The sequence below is a fragment of the Triticum dicoccoides genome, chromosome 6B (genome assembly GCF_002162155.2).
Source record: "Triticum dicoccoides isolate Atlit2015 ecotype Zavitan chromosome 6B, WEW_v2.0, whole genome shotgun sequence".
NCBI classification, from domain to species: domain Eukaryota; kingdom Viridiplantae; phylum Streptophyta; class Magnoliopsida; order Poales; family Poaceae; genus Triticum; species Triticum dicoccoides.
Window position 1 is genome coordinate 159,407,622 of NC_041391.1, and position 18,390 is coordinate 159,426,011.

Genomic DNA, 18,390 nt, shown 5'->3' on the forward strand with positions numbered 1-18,390 from the left:
AGGCGCCGGCGGCGGTGGCGTCCTGGTGATCCGCGATGGCGGCGGCGGTCGCCGGCGTCGCGGCGTCGACTCCCGGGATCAGCGTCGGCGTCTGCGGCTGCGTCTCGTCCGGAGACGTGGAGTAGCGGCTTGGGATGAGATCTACGGCAAATTGTGTTTTTTTTCAAACATTAGGTGTAGAGATAAATGCTGGCACGGATGTCCCAAATATAGAAATAAACACCGCATATTTTTCTTCTTTTCCTTCTCACCGTTCCTTTGGCTGATGCATATGGCAATGCTTGATTTCATGGACAAAAGTCAGATAATCATAACTCCTGATTGCATGCGAAAATCATACCCCAAATTTTAGAAGAAACTTTCCATCATTTTTCTCTCTGTCTGATGCATATGGAAATGATTGATTGATTTCATGTACAAAAGTCAATTATCTCTTTCTTAGGAAAATCATAACTCCTGATTGCATGCGAAAATCATACCCCAAATTTTAAAAGAAACTTTCCATCCTTTTTCTCTCTGTCTGATGCATATGGAAATGATTGATTGATTTCATGGACAAAAGTCAATTATCTCTTTCTTAGGAAAATCATAACTCCTGATTGCATGCCAAAATCATACCCCAAATTTTAAAAGAAACTTTCCATCCTTTTTCTCTCTGTCTGATGCATATGGAAATGATTGATTGATTTCATGGACAAAAGTCAATTATCTCTTTCTTAGGAAAATCATAACTCCTGATTGCATGCGAAAATCATACCCCAAAATTTAAAAGAAACTTTCCATCCTTTTTCTCTCTATCTGATGCATATGGAAATGATTGATTGATTTCCCGTATGTACGAGGGAGATAGGGCGGCCGCATCGGGTGGATCGAGAGACGGTTTTTTTTTGGTTTTGCACGGTTTATTTGTTTCCTTAAAATCTATTATTTGTTTCCTAAAGAAATTTGCAATAATGGAAGGTATCGGTTGATTTGGATAAGTTAGTAAATTTAGATCCGTGATTGCGTGCACGTTTGGAAAGTGCTGATTTGCAAGGAAAGAACCGAGGGGTAAATAAACCGGTGAATAAGAAACCAGTATCGAAAAAAATCTACGACGGTTAACCTACGAAAAAAAACCGGACGAAAGTGGTGGGACGAAAAAAAACCTGGAAGCGAGACTACCAACTGCTCCATTAGGAGTAGAGATTCGTGCTTGATCTGGCAGGTGTCGATTCAATTTAATCATGTAAATATTTAATAATTAAAAATTTAAAAATAATACCATATACAGAAAATCACCTTCCAAACAACACCTCCATCTCTGATTTATTTCTCCCACCGATCTCCTTCCATACTAATAAAGTACGCATTACATTCCTAACGAAGAGAGAAAATAAAAAAAAAACACCCGCACGACCCCTCCCACGCCTCCAATGCGCCGCCACCCGCCACCACGTTGCTGCGCGCCACCCCCCACCTCCAGTGCGCCGCCTCCAGTGCCCCGCCACCCACCGCCACGCTGCTGCGCGCCACCGGGCGCGGCGATGGCGATCTCCGGCCAGATCCGGCTGAGGAGGCGAGTAGGGGTCGGATCCTGTTCCGGGGACGGTGTGGAGATGATCTAGGAGGCGCGGGTGGAGGTCCAGCGGCAGGGCTTGAACTCCAAGTTCTTGGCGGCGGCGTTCCTCGCCGGTTCCGAGCGAGCGAGCTCCGACAGATTCTGCGTCTTGCGGCGATGGTCGTGTTATCTCTGCAGCAGCAGTGGCGAGTCGACGACACACAACTGGCGTCGCGCTCCGTAGGTCAGATTCTCTCTTCCCTCACCCTGGGATACCCTGATCTCTCTCTCTCTCTCTCTGTGTGTGTGTGTGTGTCTGTGTGTGTGCAAGGGAACTTAATTAATTGTTTGCTTGGAGTTTAGGATCCAAGTACGCCCCTCTCTATGGTGTTCGCTGATTTCTTGGAGCAACAACGTGTTGTTGGAGTTGCCGAAGTATTAGGTCAAAGGAAAGATGACGATGAAGGACACACAGAGGAGTGTGAGTGGTGATGGCAGCAAGGTTACCGGCAGGTATGCATGCATTAACTGACTGTACAGTGTTCCTGTGTGATGCTACTGGTTTTAACGTTTGTATTGTGATGCCACTGGCAGTTTAAATAAATCTACTATCATTTGGGATGTGAGTTGTCACAACTTGTTGTGCTCTGGTGTTCGGCTCAAAATTGCTTTTGGGAATGATTCCTCTGAATAGACTACTTATGCTTGACAGTTTACTTTTGTTATTTCTATTTGTAATTCAATTTTGGTATCCTGTCAAATTAACAATACTTTTTCTGGATATGGTAGTTGAGAATAGTTATGGTATATGGCGGAGTTAGCCCATCCTCACCAATGACTCTTCCTCAGGGATTTGCTGAACTAGAGTTAGTAATGGGGGTATTGCAGACTGTTTTGAATTATGGGGCTATTGCAGACTTTAGAAGCTGAATTAAATTTTTGTGCAATTGGAAAAGGTGTATACAACTTGAATTTATTAGGTAGTATAGGACAGATATGAAATTTTAAAAGTGTCAGTCAGATTTGTGTGTTGTTTTGGATAGTATTCAGTTTTGTTCCATCTTAGAGGCCAATAATGCACATGTGATATTATCTACATTATTCAGTTTATACGGCTTCCCATATTCCAATGGTTGTATTTTGCTAAATTGCCCATCTACTTACTGGAATTCTCACAAATAGAAGTGCAGTCAGAAGGTAAAAAGGATGGTATGGTATGTCTCCATTCACATGGTACTAAACTATTAGTGATGCTTTGTGTTATTCTGCAGACTTGAATTTAGTTTCTATGGTTTTCTTTTTCTGTTCATAGACGAGAGTATAGTCTAAAGGGAAAAAATGATATGCTCTCAAGTCTCAAGGGTGTGCAAGAACAGTGAGATTTATATTACTGAAACATATTGTTAACAATTTGTTATTTTGCAGACTTGTCTCAGTTTTTATTCTTGGCAGGTGATTCTTCATGATAATTTTTCGTAGAGGAACATTTTTTGTAAGCGTATTGTAATACTGACTCCCACCTTTTTATTTACATGTAAAGATAACCAATTGGGAATTTTAAATTTTAAATGTACATTTAACTTATTTTGTGAAATAACATCATGTTGTTCAGATAATTTGATTTCCCTCTATGATATTCTTTGGCTTTAGTATATCTTCGGACAAAGTTGTTAGAAGTTCTATGCTTCATAACCAAAACATAATCTCCTTTTTGGTATTTGATTTGCATCATGATGTGTGCCCATATGTTCCCCTGTCGCTTAAAAAAAATTAATGCCCGATGCAACGCACGTGCATATACCTATCATGACAAATAAACCTCATCATGAAAGCATTTATGTACCTATTAAATTTGCGATGGCAGGGTGGCGCCGGGAACAGGGATCGGTGGTGCTGGTGTCGGTGTTGCGGTACAAGGCAGGATGCGGGACAGGACGGCCATCCGTGTGAGGCAGTCGGCGGCGAGGGTTTGTGGCATCAGGAGGAGCGCCCGCGACACCTCCAGATTCAAGGTGTTGGCCCGAGACCACCGAAGAGGGAGGAGATGTGGTTAGCATTTCCAGAGGGGAAAAAAGAGAAGAAGAATAAGAATGACGACCATCTCGGGTTCCAGGTACGATGGAGCCGGCAGCGAAGCGCATGGCGCTTGCAAACATGATACTGTGATAGTGGATGACGTCGATACCTTAGGATCACTCTAAATCAATTGATCTTTGCCAAGCTTTTTTTGATATGTATACTACAAATATATTTTTCCAATCTAAGTACACAAAGTTTTCTTTTAAAGAGCTGAGTAAGTTATAAGAAAGAAGCAGGAGTCTGACTTCTCCTTTTGGTATTGAACATAATCACATGTGTTTTGATGGACTCTTCCTTAGGGGTCTTCTTTTTTTATTTGGATTCTTTTTTAGTCTACCATAAGATGGTTACCGAAAACCTTGTGGTTGTCGTATTACGCAGCTAAGTTTTTTAATAGAAAGGCATTGATCTATCTGTAATTTTTCCAGAATGATATGTGACATGTTAAACTATTTATACATGGTAATATTTATAAGTAACGCTACATTTTTAAATCTCATTTGTTAATATGTGAAATTTATGGTTCAGATATTTTAATCTATGTGGTCAAACGTGATGGCTTATTTGCCTTTTGTTTGAAGTATTTAACACTCCAAATATATGACATGTTAAACTATTTGCTTTGTATGTAGTCCGTGTTAGAATCTCGAAAAAGACTTATATTTAGGAATGGAGGGAGTAGATAGCACCTGTATAAAAACGCTTTCAGGTGTTATCTATCGTTTGTGATGGAGTGCAAAACTGTTGTATATTCTTAAACCACCTTCTTTTATTTTGTGCATCAGATGAGTCAGTATAGGTCATTGAATTACATTTTTTTATCTAAATACATTGCAATTAAAGTGGAATTCAATTTTTCTACACATCTGAAATTTGACATGCATTATGTTTATATACGCAATAAGTAAGTTTTTAGAAAGCCCGTGTCAATTGAGTAAGTCTTATTGGCGGGGAAAATAGGCTATGTGTGTGTGTGTGTTAGAGAGAGGGAGAGAGAGGGAGGAAGAGGGAGGGAGGAGAGTGTGTGTGTGAGGATTTGATGGTAAAAAAGATCACCAATGTCGTAATATTGAACTCTTAAAGTTAATGTGACCCCGTTGCAACGCACGGGCATTCTTCTAGTATAAAATAAAGATCCAGTTACAAGGCACGTAAGCACCGACATTACAGTACTGAAAAGATAGAATAATCCTATGCAAAATACCAGCGCATGTTCCTCTCCTCCGACACCACCGAAGCGACCATCAAAAGAAAAGAAAACAGATCACCTCTTCACCCGAGCTCGACGCGGCTCCATCGCTGATCAGCAGCTTTACGGACCTCAAAAGTAGTTTGCGAGAAGCAAAACCATTGCCGTTGAAAGAATCAGACCGGGGCAACATGTCCCCGGACACGCCATCGAACTCTAGATCTGACACCCCCACACGACAACGACGTCGAAGGAGGAAATCAGAACTGTCAGCCACCAACCACAAACCCAGCACGGGATGCACCATCTTCCAGCTGTCACTTGCGCAGACAACCGTCTGCACGTACTCCTGTATGACAAAATCTCCCTGCTCCACCATGACGTCGGAGACAACGCCACAGCAATGGGGACAGAGCAGAAGGAGAGACATACCTGATGAAGTCGTCGCCGCCGCCTCGCCAACATCATCCATGAACCCTAACACAGTCGATCTGAAGGATCGGCAATCACACGATGCCATCAACTCCGAGACGCCGCCATGAATGACACCGCCGATGTGGGAGTGAAGCTGAGGCAGATTTATTCGTCCGGACGCCGCTCCCATCACCCCAACAGCACACCATGGCCTATAAATCCAAAACCTAATTACAGAACGGAGGAACGGGGTCCCCCTTCCTCCCGCCGCCGGAGCAGCCGGAGGGAGAGGGGGCCAACGCCCTGGCCGGCTAAGATCGGAGGAAGAAAATCGCCTCCCTAGTCGCCTGGCGTGGCGGCGGCTAGGGTAGCCCCCAGTTCATTCAACAACAAAAGAACTAATCACGTACAGCTAGAGCTATACACATACGATGGCCGAGGCGTGCGTCTGCGTACGTGGCGGCATGTAGTCTACCATGAGTATGCCTTGTAAACAGTTGCACTTGTCAACCCTGTCTACTTGAATATAATCTTATTTTACCCGGAAAAAAAACACCACGCTCCACTCTCTCGTGCGGAATACTTTTTTTAGGGGGACCTGCGGAATACATCGGACTACGGTCGAAGCCTCTTCGCGCGTGCTGTATTCCCACATTTTCCAATGAGCCCTGCTATACATATGACATTTTCACGTCCGAACACACATACAATTGTTGTTGCATGTGCTTTCCTCCAATCAACCAGCTCCATCAGGAAAAGAACAGGAATGCATCATGGAGTCTAGTAGAGACACGTCAGATCGTATGTACAAAGATAGTGTGTAAAGCAATTTCGTTTTCAGATTTGAAAAATATTTGGCCTATTCTCCAGAGTACCGGGCCATGATTGAAGAACCAAGTTCGTGGACCGGGCCGTCGCCTCTCTCGCAAGCTTAAGTGCTCCAAAAAATTGGCCTGTGGTAAGAAACGGTACAACACCGTGGTTTCAAATTGTCGGGTCCTGATCTCCCTCCTCGACTTGGTTGAAGAATTTTGCGCTCTCATTGGGTAATCACTAGAAAAAGGGCTCCCTTTGCAAAGGGAAACTCAAACTCACTCTCGTCGCGACAAGTGTTGGCTTCTCCTTGATCGGTCCCCTGTGGTTACTTGCATGTCGGCCAAGTGTATTAAACGTGGAGAGGATGGGAGAAAGGGATACGGGAGGTGGGAGACTAGTTTTTCCTTTTATTTTTCAAAATCAAAATTTTAAAACGAAATATCTTAAGAACCGCTGATCCAAATTACAAACTGTTTTCACTTTTGAACTCCTCGCGTCGAGATTTTTAAAACCAGACTCCATATTGATAGATTTTAACAAACTTTTTTTACATCCGGTTCTGTATATTTTATACAACCAGTAACAGTATTGTGGGTGTACATCCGGTAGCAGCGCGTGGGTGTACATCTAGTAGCAGTGTGGGTGTACATCCAGTAGCAGCGTGTGTATATTCAGTAGCAACGTATAACTAATTCAAGACGTGCTTTCAAATTTTGAGTCTCTGAAAATGTTTTAACATCAGACATATTTGCGTAGCCCTTTAGCACATATCATTGTTAGTCTTGACTTAGGATTTTTTTTTTAATACTGATGTGACCCTGTTGTCCACTCTGTTATGTTGAATTGCAACACTCTTTTCCTGGTCTAATATGTTCTAAATTAACCTCACACCTACACGTTTAAGATGTTCCTCTTATCTTATGTCCTATTTGGGGTGATATAGAGCATTTGCACGCAGAACTTCTTACTACTGAACTATTGCTTTGCATGATGCAGAGGGAGTATAAAATCAAGCTTTACATCATCAGCAATCCGTCTTCATACTCCTCTTCTACCAGCACTGATTCATCTCTGCTTTTCTATTCTCTGCCCTACCATGGGTTCCATGTTTTTCATCTTTCTTGATCTCATTTCTAGCTAGGCTTAGCATATTCTTTGGTGTGGACATACTACGTTGGGTAGTTCATGAGGTTTCATATATACATGTTGCTGACAGTGTAGATGTAAGGTTTATGTATTATGATGCTTCTAAGTCATGTAATGACAATTAATGCACAAGTATCAATGTGTTATGTGTTGGAATATTACTTGTGTATTTGCTCAAAGGAAGATGATTACCTCGACCAGGAATGAGCACATGCTTGTCATACAATGTGGTTCTAGATATCCATTGTTTTGATCCTATATTAACTGGTTGGCAACCTGATGAATGGGGAAATTCATTCGATTACATGTGCGTTGCACGTGCATTGTTAACTGGTATTGGAAACAACCTACTCCTTCCGCCTATGCAACCTGGGGGACGACAACGTTTCACGCCAGCGTCCTTGTAGGGACGGGTCTAGGATTTCCAAGGCCCTGGGGCGAACTTCACCAATGGGCACAACAAAGAAAAATCCGATTCTATACATGAACGAAAATCTAAAGATATAAACGGTGAGACCCCTTGGAGGCTCCTCAATGATTTGGTCTTTCTGGCCGTCCGATTCTCCCCGCTCCATCCGATCGCTGCCGGCTCCTGGAGTCGGAATGAACAGGGATTCGCAAAGTCGCTAACCGTACCAGCCTTATTGCACCCACTCTCGCTGACATCCTACGTGGATCGTCCTTGTAGCCCGAGGGCCCGCCCGTCAGCCTCACGGTTCATGTTTAATCAGTGTGGCAGACTATCCCAATTCACAATACGTTCCTCCCATTGGTCGATTTTGTTCATTTACCATAGTCGGTATTATGGAATGCGTTGCGTGCCCCTCCAGGAGACCTTTCTTCATATGTCCTTTCTTCCCCCTGTCTCTCTTGTTGACTTGGGCCCCATCCCTTAACGTGGCTCGCATGTCAGTTGCTCAGGACGGTGCATCGCCGATGTCTCCCTTCGACGCGTTGCTGCTACGTATTTTCTACAGTATGTCAGGGTAAGCTGGGTATTTCGCACGATCGTCGAATATGTTGCACTTTTCGTGATGTCAGGGAGAATTCGGGACCGATTTCTCCGTTCGAGCTGGCCTCTCTCCATTCGTCGGCAGGTACGTTGCAATGTGCCGATCGTCAGAAGGCACGACTTCGTTGTTGCTGGCGGCTCACCATTAGTTCATTAAGACGGTAGCGGTACGTTGCACTATGCTAGTAGTCAGAACGAATTTGGGCCCGATTTCGGTGTTGCTGGCGGCTTGCCATTGGTTCCGAGTGGTTACCGGCTTAATGGGGTTGTCGTGTACACTGTGCTAGGGAACGGGGCGTTCTCGATCAGATGGTTATTGCAGCTCTCATTTCCTCTCTTTTCTTCTCCCTCTTTGTTCTTGCTCCACCGTGTTTTCTCGAGCTCTGCCCCCTGTTATTTCTTCCTCGGTGTTCTTGCTCTGTCAGCCGGTTAGCTCCAGGTTGGGTTGTGTTTGGGTTCTTTTGTTTGTTCTTCCATGTGCTTTCCGGTTTGCTGCTGTTCTGTTCGATTTGTTTGTTTGTTGTTTTTGTTTCTGTTTTCAGCATGCTATTGTTTGATTTTTCTTTTGATTTTTAATGGTTTTTGTTATCCATGTGCTTACTCTCATGTTGTTTTTTGTGTTCCTTTTCTATTTACGTGTCGTTCTTTTACTTCGTTCCTAGTTTTCAATCGTTTTCCGAGTTTTGCTTTAAAAGGGTTTCTAATGTTATTCTCTATTTTTATCTGTGCAGGTCGTGATCTTGCTTGAACTCTCTTGGTTGGGCACGCGTTATTCGACGTGTTCTGTTTGGGCAGGTGTGCTTCCGGTGAGTTTTGGTGTTATGTATTTCGTATGGTTAATCGTTTACTATTTTCCTCGTTTTTATTTAGAGTTTTGTTTGTTTTGTTTTTTGATTTTTTTATTCATGTTGATATTTTTGTACAGATCTACGATCTTGGTGTTCAGGCGTGTTTTTCTGTGTCTACAATCTTTCCCTTTATTTGTGAATTTTAATGTTTCATGTTTTTCTATGGTTTTATTATCCCCGGGGGGTTTAGTGGGTTTATTATGTGTGTTTTATATTTTTAATATTCATATGCCTCGTTGTTTCCGTGTTTTGGTTTTTTGATTCTGTTTGTTTTTCATGTTTTTTATATGTTGTTAATCATTGGCGTTTAAGGTACGTCTCTTTTTGCGATGTGTGTGACTTTCGTGGATACATGCATTGTTTTTTCCCGTGAATTTGATTTTTAATTGTCTGGTGATTCCTCGTGCGTATGTTTCTTACGTGTTTCTCTGTTGTTTCTTTTTTCATTTATGGGTTATTTGTTTTTTGTGGATGTGTATGCTCTTTTTTTTTTATTCGACGACCCTGCATTTTTTGTTCTTCATCGTTCTTGCCTTTCGATTGTTTTGGGCTTTGATCCTTTTCTTTTGTATCCTCGTTGTCTTTGTAATTTGTCCGGTTCAATTTTCATGTGCATATTATTGTTGTTCGTTGCATCGATCTTTATGTTTTCTTGCGTTCAATTCAATTTTTCACCCCACTGTGAAAGCGTGTTGGAGTCGATCACCTGAGCCGTCCGTGAGTATCTTTACTTGCTGCTGGCTTAAATTTTTTTGATCGTCTTCTCACGTACAATAGGGTTGTTTCGGCTGTTACTACAGGTTTGATTGATTACATGGTTTTGGCTGTGATGATGGACTGGTCGTTCAGTAGTGGTGGTGTTGATTAGCTTTACTTTTGTGTACATTAGGCTCTGTAGGCTGTTATTAGTGTCCATGTCCTTTTTGTTGGGTCTGATGTGATAAGTAGATCTGCGAGTGACAAGATTGGCTTTTTTTCTCTTTTGAATCGCGTGTGTTCTATAGTCGTGTGTCACGTCGTACTGTATTAGTTTGTGCTTTTGTTATGGTATTTCCTCACGTGTTCGTCAGGTTATGCTTTCTTCTTTTAGCCCTGGCAATGTTTTCAACCTCGAGTCTTGTTTTGACGACACTCCTTACCCATCGCCGACTCCCTAGAGTCGGTTTCAACTGACATCCATTTACCCATCCATCACCGCCTCGCCCTCCATTAGCATCGGTGTTGGGGATATTACCACTAGGCGTAAACCGGCTTACTTGGGCCGGGTTAACTTCATTAGTGGTATAAGCAGATGAAGGCCCAAGGCCTATAGTCGGTTTAGAATCTGTAGCCGTAAACCGACCTGATGTATAACTTGTATTGTAAGTTAGGAATAGAGAGATACCAACCGGGATACGAATATGAACCGGTTGGGACTCTATGGACCGACGGGTGTCACCCGTGTATATAAGGGGACGACCCGGCGGCGGTTCAGGACAAACAACGACAACTCGAGCCTGGGCGAAGCTTGTTTGCTCCCTAGCCATCGAGACCATATCAATTCCATCACAACTAGACGTAGGCTTTACCTTCATCGAAGGGGCCGAACTAGTATAAACCCCTCGTGTCTTTGTGTCCGCTTTAACCCCTTCAAGTAAACCCGTGGCGATGGCTCCACGACTAAGTCCTTTCACTAGGACATCTGCCGTGACAAATCCACGACAGTTGGCGCCCACCGTGGGGCTATCGCACGATGGTTTGACGATCTTGGAGGGCAAGCTCAAAGGACTCGAAGGCTATGCTGTGGGCCAGATGACCAAGAGTCGTCGTGGCAAGATCTACATCGACGACGCAGGATGGGGTCCCGAGGCCGATTCGATTGAGTATGGGTACCGGGTCCCCTTTGGTGGCATACACGTTTTCATCGGCAAGATCGGTGAGCCGGGGCCTGAGCCGGACATCTACATCGACCTCATCGAGATGGCTCAGCGTGCGAGATCTACCCAGGCTAAACCGGCCGTGAAGCGTGCCTTCGTTGGAGTCATCCATGGAGGAAGGCGTGAGGACGAGTCAGAACACGGTAGCAAGGCCGTCGTCTATTCCGGCGACGAGTCCTCGACCGGAGAGACCGAATCACTATACCAGTTACAAGACGACCAGGTTAGGGGCTGTTCCGATGGCGACAGTATTCCGGACCCCCCAGGCCAGGTCAACCGGGTTGGAATATTCATGGCCGGCACACAGGCGGCAAATCACTCTTCGACCGCCGCAGCAATGCTCTCCGGATCAGCAGGGGCAGGAGGCCTTGTGCGCCCGCCGGTTTAAGTCATATCTGATCTATTTGATACTCTAGCCGCGCTCATGGCAGAGGACAATCCGGCGGATCAGGAGGCCCATAATACATAAATTGCAAAGGTGAGAGAGCAGATCGTGCAAGCCAAAGCGGATCTGGCCGCAGAAAAAGACAGGATGGCCGCAGAGCGGGCCGCTTTGGACGCCCAGGCTTATAAGCTCATGCTTGACCAGAACGCATCACAGGAGGTCTTAAAGCGGAAGCACAGGTCACGCCTGCCGTTAGGGTTTGATCCCCGGAATCTCTTTCACACTCCAGGAGCTGGACCCGGTAATCCGCCGCGGCACCTGGAGACAAACCGGATCGAGGCACCAGGACCAGGAGGGACGGTCCAACCTCGCCTGATGGAAACTCCTCAGCAGAACATTGTGATTCTTTCGCCGGTCCAGACGCCCCCAGGTCATTATTCTAATCTTATGGACAACCTTGTTGCGGCCGCCGCGCGATTAGAGGCTATCCCAATCGAAGGGGACTCTCCGCAAGCGATAGAGACGCGCCGGGTTAAGGAGCTTCTCCGGACCGTGCTGATTCAGCAGGAAGCATACTCGTACAGCCGTGATCGGATTCACTCTACGCCCCGTCCAAGCCGGAGCTATAGCAGGCGCATGGATGAACCGGCCATATCGAGCAATGCGCGAGGCCGTGAAGCAGCCCATGGCAATAGCCCGGCAGGCGGTGTTCGCGATGCTCAGGATGTGGTGGACCTGGCCCGGGCACGGAGGGAAGCCGAGTTAGCAGCGCAGGATGATGCAGATCAACTTACACCGGTTCGCCCTACCACCTTCGCCGGACCAGGAGTCGCATCCGCTTTGGGAGTGCCTTGTTTAACCCCCGCTTTACGCAATGTGCACCTGCCCAAAGATTTCAAGGGTCCACGCAAGGTGCCGAATTACACCGCTGATTTATCCCCTGAAGCGTGGATAGAGAGTTATGAGATGGCCATGGAGATGTTAGACGTGGATGAGACCGCATGTGCAAAATACTTCACCATGATGCTTGAAGGCACGGTGCGTACCTGGTTGAAGAGCCTACCGCCCAATTCTATCGGCTCATGGGCCCAGTTGCGGGCCCGGTTTATCCAGAATTTCAAGGATACGTGTAAGCAGCCCAAATCCATAGTAGACCTGGCGGCTTGTGTCCAGGGGGAAGGAGAATCAACGACCCATTGGGTGCGCCGCGTTTCGGAAATTTTGCACTCGTCCGACAGGATTAATGCTGACTCTGCGATCTTAACCCTGAAAGGCAACTGCCGGTTTGAGCCTTTAAAATTGAAATTGGGACGCATGAAGCGGTTCTGTAATGACATGGGAACCCTCATGGCCGCTCTAGTGAAGTATGCTGATTCGGACAGTACCAAAGATCCCGAGACTGATGATGATGAAGCAGGAAAGGGAAGGAAGAATAGCAACTCCAAACAGCAGCAGTATAAATCGGCGGGTCATGGAAACGGAGGCAAGCGCAAGGCGGATGGCAGCATGGACTTTGTGGCCAACACTAATGCACAGGACAGGGGGCAGCGGCGCAGAGGTAAAGCGGCAAATCGTAATGGGGCTCCTAATCCTAACGCAAGCCGCTTGAGTTATTTGATGAATCAGCCTTGCCCGAAGCACGGGACGAAGGAGGCGTCGGCTAACCATCTTTGGAAGGATTATTATATCATGCAGGAGTTTAAAAACTCTAATGCCTTCCGGTATGATCACGGGTCAGGTGGCGGTTCAGGATCCGGTTTTCGTGGGCCGGATTACGATGGAGCTTCCGGTTCAGGTCGCAATCAGGGCGGTCACAATCACCAGAGTAATCAGAACAGCCAGCAGCAGCAGCAACAGCAGTCGGGTTATCAGAGCCAGCCAAAACAGTTGAACAATGGGCAATATCATGTTTTCACAACTAGCTTGGATAAACGCGACTGAAAACTCCACAAGCGAGCAGTGAATTCCGCTGAACCGGCCTTACCACGTTACTTGCGCTGGTCGGAACAACCTATCGTGTGGAGCAGAGAGGATCACCCGCCCCGGGTTGATAATCCGGGCCAGCTAGCATTAGTGGTGGACCCTCAGGTGGGGGGTTATAAATTCACCAAGGTACTCATGGATGGAGGAAGCAGTATTAACATACTATACTATGAGACATTCCATCGCATGGGTTTAACAGACAAGGATCTCAGACCGTCTAATACGGTGTTCCATGGTGTGGTGCCTGGCAAATCTGCATATCCTGTTGGTAAGATAGCCCTGGACGTGGTTTGTGGGGACGAGCACGACTCCCGGTCGGAAAAACTAACATTTGAGGTGGTGAAGATCCAGACCCCATATCATGCCTTGTTTGGCCGGCCGGCTTACGCCAAGTTCATGGCGCGGCCTTGTTATATCTACTTGCAGCTCAAGATGCCGGGTTACAAAGCGACAATAACGGTTCATGGGAGCCGTAGGGTCGCTTTGGAATGTGAGGAAGGTGATGCGGCTTATGCAGAGTCGGTCTGTGCCACGGAGGAGTTGAAGTACTATAAGGACAATGTTGATCCGGCGGATATGACTCCTTTGAAGAAGCCAACTACAGAGCATGATTCGGATCTGAAGTTCAAATCGGCAGCTGAGACCAAGCTTGTTGACTTCGTGCCCGGCAATTCGTCCAAGCAGTTCACTGTCAGTGCCAATTTGGATCCCAAATAGGAAAGCGCGCTCATCGAGTTCATCCGTGAGAATCGGGACATCTTCGCATGGAAACCATCCGACATGCCAAGTGTACCGAGGGAACTCGCTGAGCACACTCTTAATGTGGATCCTAGGTATAAACCGGTGAGGCAATTCCTCCGTCGGTTTAACGAAGAAAGGCAAAAGGCCATTGGAGAGGAAGTGGCCAGGCTTTTGGCAGCTGGCTTTATCATTGAGGTGTTCCATCCAGAGTGGCTTGCTAATCCGGTGCTGGTTCTTAAGAAAAATGGCACTTGGCGTATGTGTGTGGATTACACAGATCTTAACAGGGCCTGTCCAGCGGATCCTTTTGCCCTCCCCCGCATTGACCAGATCATTGATGCTACGGCGGGTTGTGAGCGTTTGAGTTTTTTGGATGCATACTCTGGATATCACCAGATCAAAATGGCGGTTAAGGACCAGGAGAAAACAGCGTTTATTACTCCCTTTGGAGCCTTCTGCTATGTATCTATGCTCTTCGGACTCAAGAGTGCCCAAGCCACCTATCAACGGTGTGTACAGAATTGCCTGCATAAACAGATCGGCCACAATGTGCACGCCTATGTGGATGATATTGTAGTAAAATCAAGGCAGAAGGAGACGCTGGTGGATGACTTGAAGGAAACTTTTGACAACTTGCGGGTTTACAAGATGATGCTTAATCCGGCCAAGTGTGTCTTTGGTGTTCCGGCAGGCAAGTTACTAGGTTTCCTGGTGTCTAATAGAGGAATTGAGGCTAATCCGGAGAAGATTACAGCTATCACCTCCCTGGCTAAACCGAAGTGCATCAATGATGTTCAGCGCTTGGCGGGCCGAATCGCCGCACTAAGCCGGTTTATCAGCCGCCTCGGAGAAAAGGCCATTTCTTTGTACCAAATGCTGAGGAAGACAGACCATTTCATTTGGAGTCCGGCTGCTGACGAAGCATTTGAGGACTTGAAGCGGCAGTTAGCCAATCCGCCTGTCCTTGCAGCTCCGGTCGACAAGGAGCCACTATTATTATATGTAGCAGCCAATGCTCGGGCAGTTAGCGTGGCTATTGTGGTGGAACGCAAGGAGGCAGGCAAGGAGTATCCGGTTCAGCGGCCGGTTTATTATATCAGCGAAGTGCTTATTGAATCCAAGCAAAGGTATCCGCATTGGCAGAAGCTGGTATATGGTGTTTTCATGGCCAGTCAAAAGTTGAAGCAGTATTTTCAAGGGCACCCCATCACAGTGGTCAGTTCAGCTCCCTTGGGTGACATCATACAGAACCGGGAGGCGACTGGCCGGATTGCCAAGTGGGCTATAGAGCTTGGGCCACACGGACTGAAGTATGTACCTCGGACGGCGGTGAAGTCTCAAGCACTTGTTGATTTCATCAATGATTGGACGAAGTTACAAGCACCAGAGGAGAGGCCAGATCACACATATTGGACTATTCATTTTGATGGATCCAGGCAACTGGAAGGCTCGGGGGCTGGAGTCGTATTAACTTCCCCACGAGGTGATAAGTTTTGTTATGTTCTCCGCTTAATGTTCCCTTGTACTAATAATGCAGCTGAGTACGAAGCCTTACTCCATGGTCTCCGGATGGCTAAAGAGATGAACTTAAGCCGGGTTAAGTGCTTCGGTGACTCGGACCTCGTGGCCCAACAGGTGTCTGGCACTTGGGATTCTAAGGACCCGCTTATGGCTGCATATCGTCGGGAGGTGGATAATATTGCGGGTTGTTTCAAGGGTTATCAAGTGGATCATGTGGACCGTCGGAAGAATGAAGCGGCGGACGCTTTAAGCCGGTTGGGTTCTCAGCGCAAACCGGTCCCGCCTAATGTCTTTCTGGACGTGTTGCACAACCCGTCAGTCCAGCTCCCAGGTGAAGCGGATTTGGCTATTCCTGATCCGGAGGCTCAATTGGTGGCAGCACTGCATGCTATTACGGATTGGACGATTCCTTATCTTACGTACATGAACCGGGGGGAGTTACCAGAGGATGAGATTCTAGCCAGGCAGATAGTCCGGCGATCCAAGTCGATGACGATTGTTAATGGTGAATTGCATCATTGCAGTGTATCAGGGGCGTTTCAACGTTGTGTTTCTCCTGAGAAAGGCTGTGAAATATTAAGAGAAATCCATGAAGGGGATTGCGGACATCACGCCGGTTCAAAGTCTCTGGTAGCAAAGGCGTTTCGTCACGGGTTCTACTAGTTGACAGCGCATGCTGACGCGGAGGACTTGGTTAAACGGTGTGATGGATGTCAGAAATTTTCAAGGCGTGCTCATGTGCCGGCTCAAGAATTGAGGATGATCCCAATAACATGGCCGTTTGCAACTTGGGGGCTGGATATGGTTGGACCTTTTAAAAGATCCAAGGATAAGAAAACCCACCTTTTGGTGGCAGTTGACAAATTTACCAAGTGGGTTGAAGCGGAGCCTGTCAGCAAGTGTGATGTAGCAACAGCGGTGCAGTTCATCAAAAAGGTGATTTTCCGGTTTGGTTTTCCACACAGTATCATTACTGACAATGGTACCAATTTATCCAAGGGCGCTATGAAGGAGTTCTGTGAACGTGAGCACATCCGACTTGACGTGTCGTCAGTGGCACACCCCCAGTCCAATGGACAGGCAAAACGAGCTAATCAGGAAATCTTGCGAGGCATCAAACCCCGGCTTATGGTCCCATTGCAAAGAACACCAGGATGTTGGGTTGAAGAGCTACCATCTGTGTTATGGAGTATCAATACTACGCCAAACCGGTCCACAGGATACACACCATTTTTCATGGTCTATGGAGCAGAGACAGTTCTCCCTAGTGATATCCGGCACGATTCGCCTCGTGTGGCAGCTTATGTTGAAGCGGACAATGAGACAGCACGGCAAGACGCTTTGGACCTATTGGACGAGGAGCGTGATATAGCGGCTGCCCGTTCGGCGATTTACCAGCAAGATCTTCGTCGCTATCACAGTCGCCGGGTTAGAACCAGAACTTTTCAAGAAGGAGATTTGGTGCTTCGATTCATCCAAGATCAGATGGATATGCACAAGTTATCCCCACCTTGGGAGGGACCTTTTGTGGTCAGCAAGAATTTGCACAACGGGTCGTACTATCTGATTGATATTCGAGAGCATAAAGACTCACGTACATCAGAGGAGGAGACCAACAGGCCGTGGAATATAGCTCATCTTCGGCCTTACTACACTTGAGCCATCGGCTCTATCTATGTACATATCATGACAGTGTATATATTATCTTTGATATAATAAAACCGGAGCCTCAGCTAAAGCGGGGTCTCTGTCTTTCTTATCATGCGTGGTTACCTGGAGTGGTTCTGTTTTTAAAGCGGCCTCCGGTTTTCCCCTTGACATTTGCTTTTTATATATCACTTGGGGCCTTGGTCGTGTCCGAACCAACGCGACACCTTTTGATAGGCGACAGCCACCAGATCACTTGGGGACATGGTCACGTCTGAACCAGTCACGCCTCTTGATCGGCCTAAGGCCACAAAATCACTTGGGGGCTTGGTCGAACCCGAACCATTGCCACGCCTCTTGATCTGGCATATATGCCACGAATCATTTGGGGACCTGGCTGACTTGAATCATTGTCACTCCTATTGGGGGCTTGGTCCTGTCCGACCATGGTAACACCATCTGATCAGCTCAGTATAGCATATTCTTTGCAAATGGTTTTTATCATTGCCTTTGCTTCCATGTTATTTTCATGGTTTGTTTGTTCTTTGTTTTGTTGGATTTCTTTTGTGTCAGCAAACACCCTTTTTCCGGTTCAGCCGATGGATTTGATTTCCCTTTAATCCGGAGAAGTATGCCCGGTTTACCTTTTCTTTTACGGGAGCTGTTTTCTCCCCCCTTATTGACGGTACTGGTTTATAAAACCTCCGCTTCAAGCTTGGCTAAGCCAGCTTCATGCCCAGACATGGCAGGAAATATGAATTGAAGTTTTTAGAACAAAAGCTTCAGTACTTATGCGCGAAGGCATATTCAAGGCAGAAGTATTAACTATTTTATTACAAGGCAACACGGTGCCCAAATAAGATCATTGTTCTTTTGGAAAGATGCCAAAGACAGCTATTCAAACCGGCTTCCGGTTCAAGCCTGCTCCTCATCATCCGCCACTTCAGCTTCCTCGTCTCTACCCATTGGCTGGAAATCAACAGTGGTCCAGTCGATTCCCATTAAAGCTTGGAAAACAGCCTCTTCATGGATTAGGGAAGACGGTTCAATATCAGGAGCGTAAGTGTGCTTACGGATTGGAGGGATCAGATTCTCCGCTTCAAGAGTTGGGGCAGGCACTCGCTTGTTCTGGTCATTGTATTGTGCTTGATAA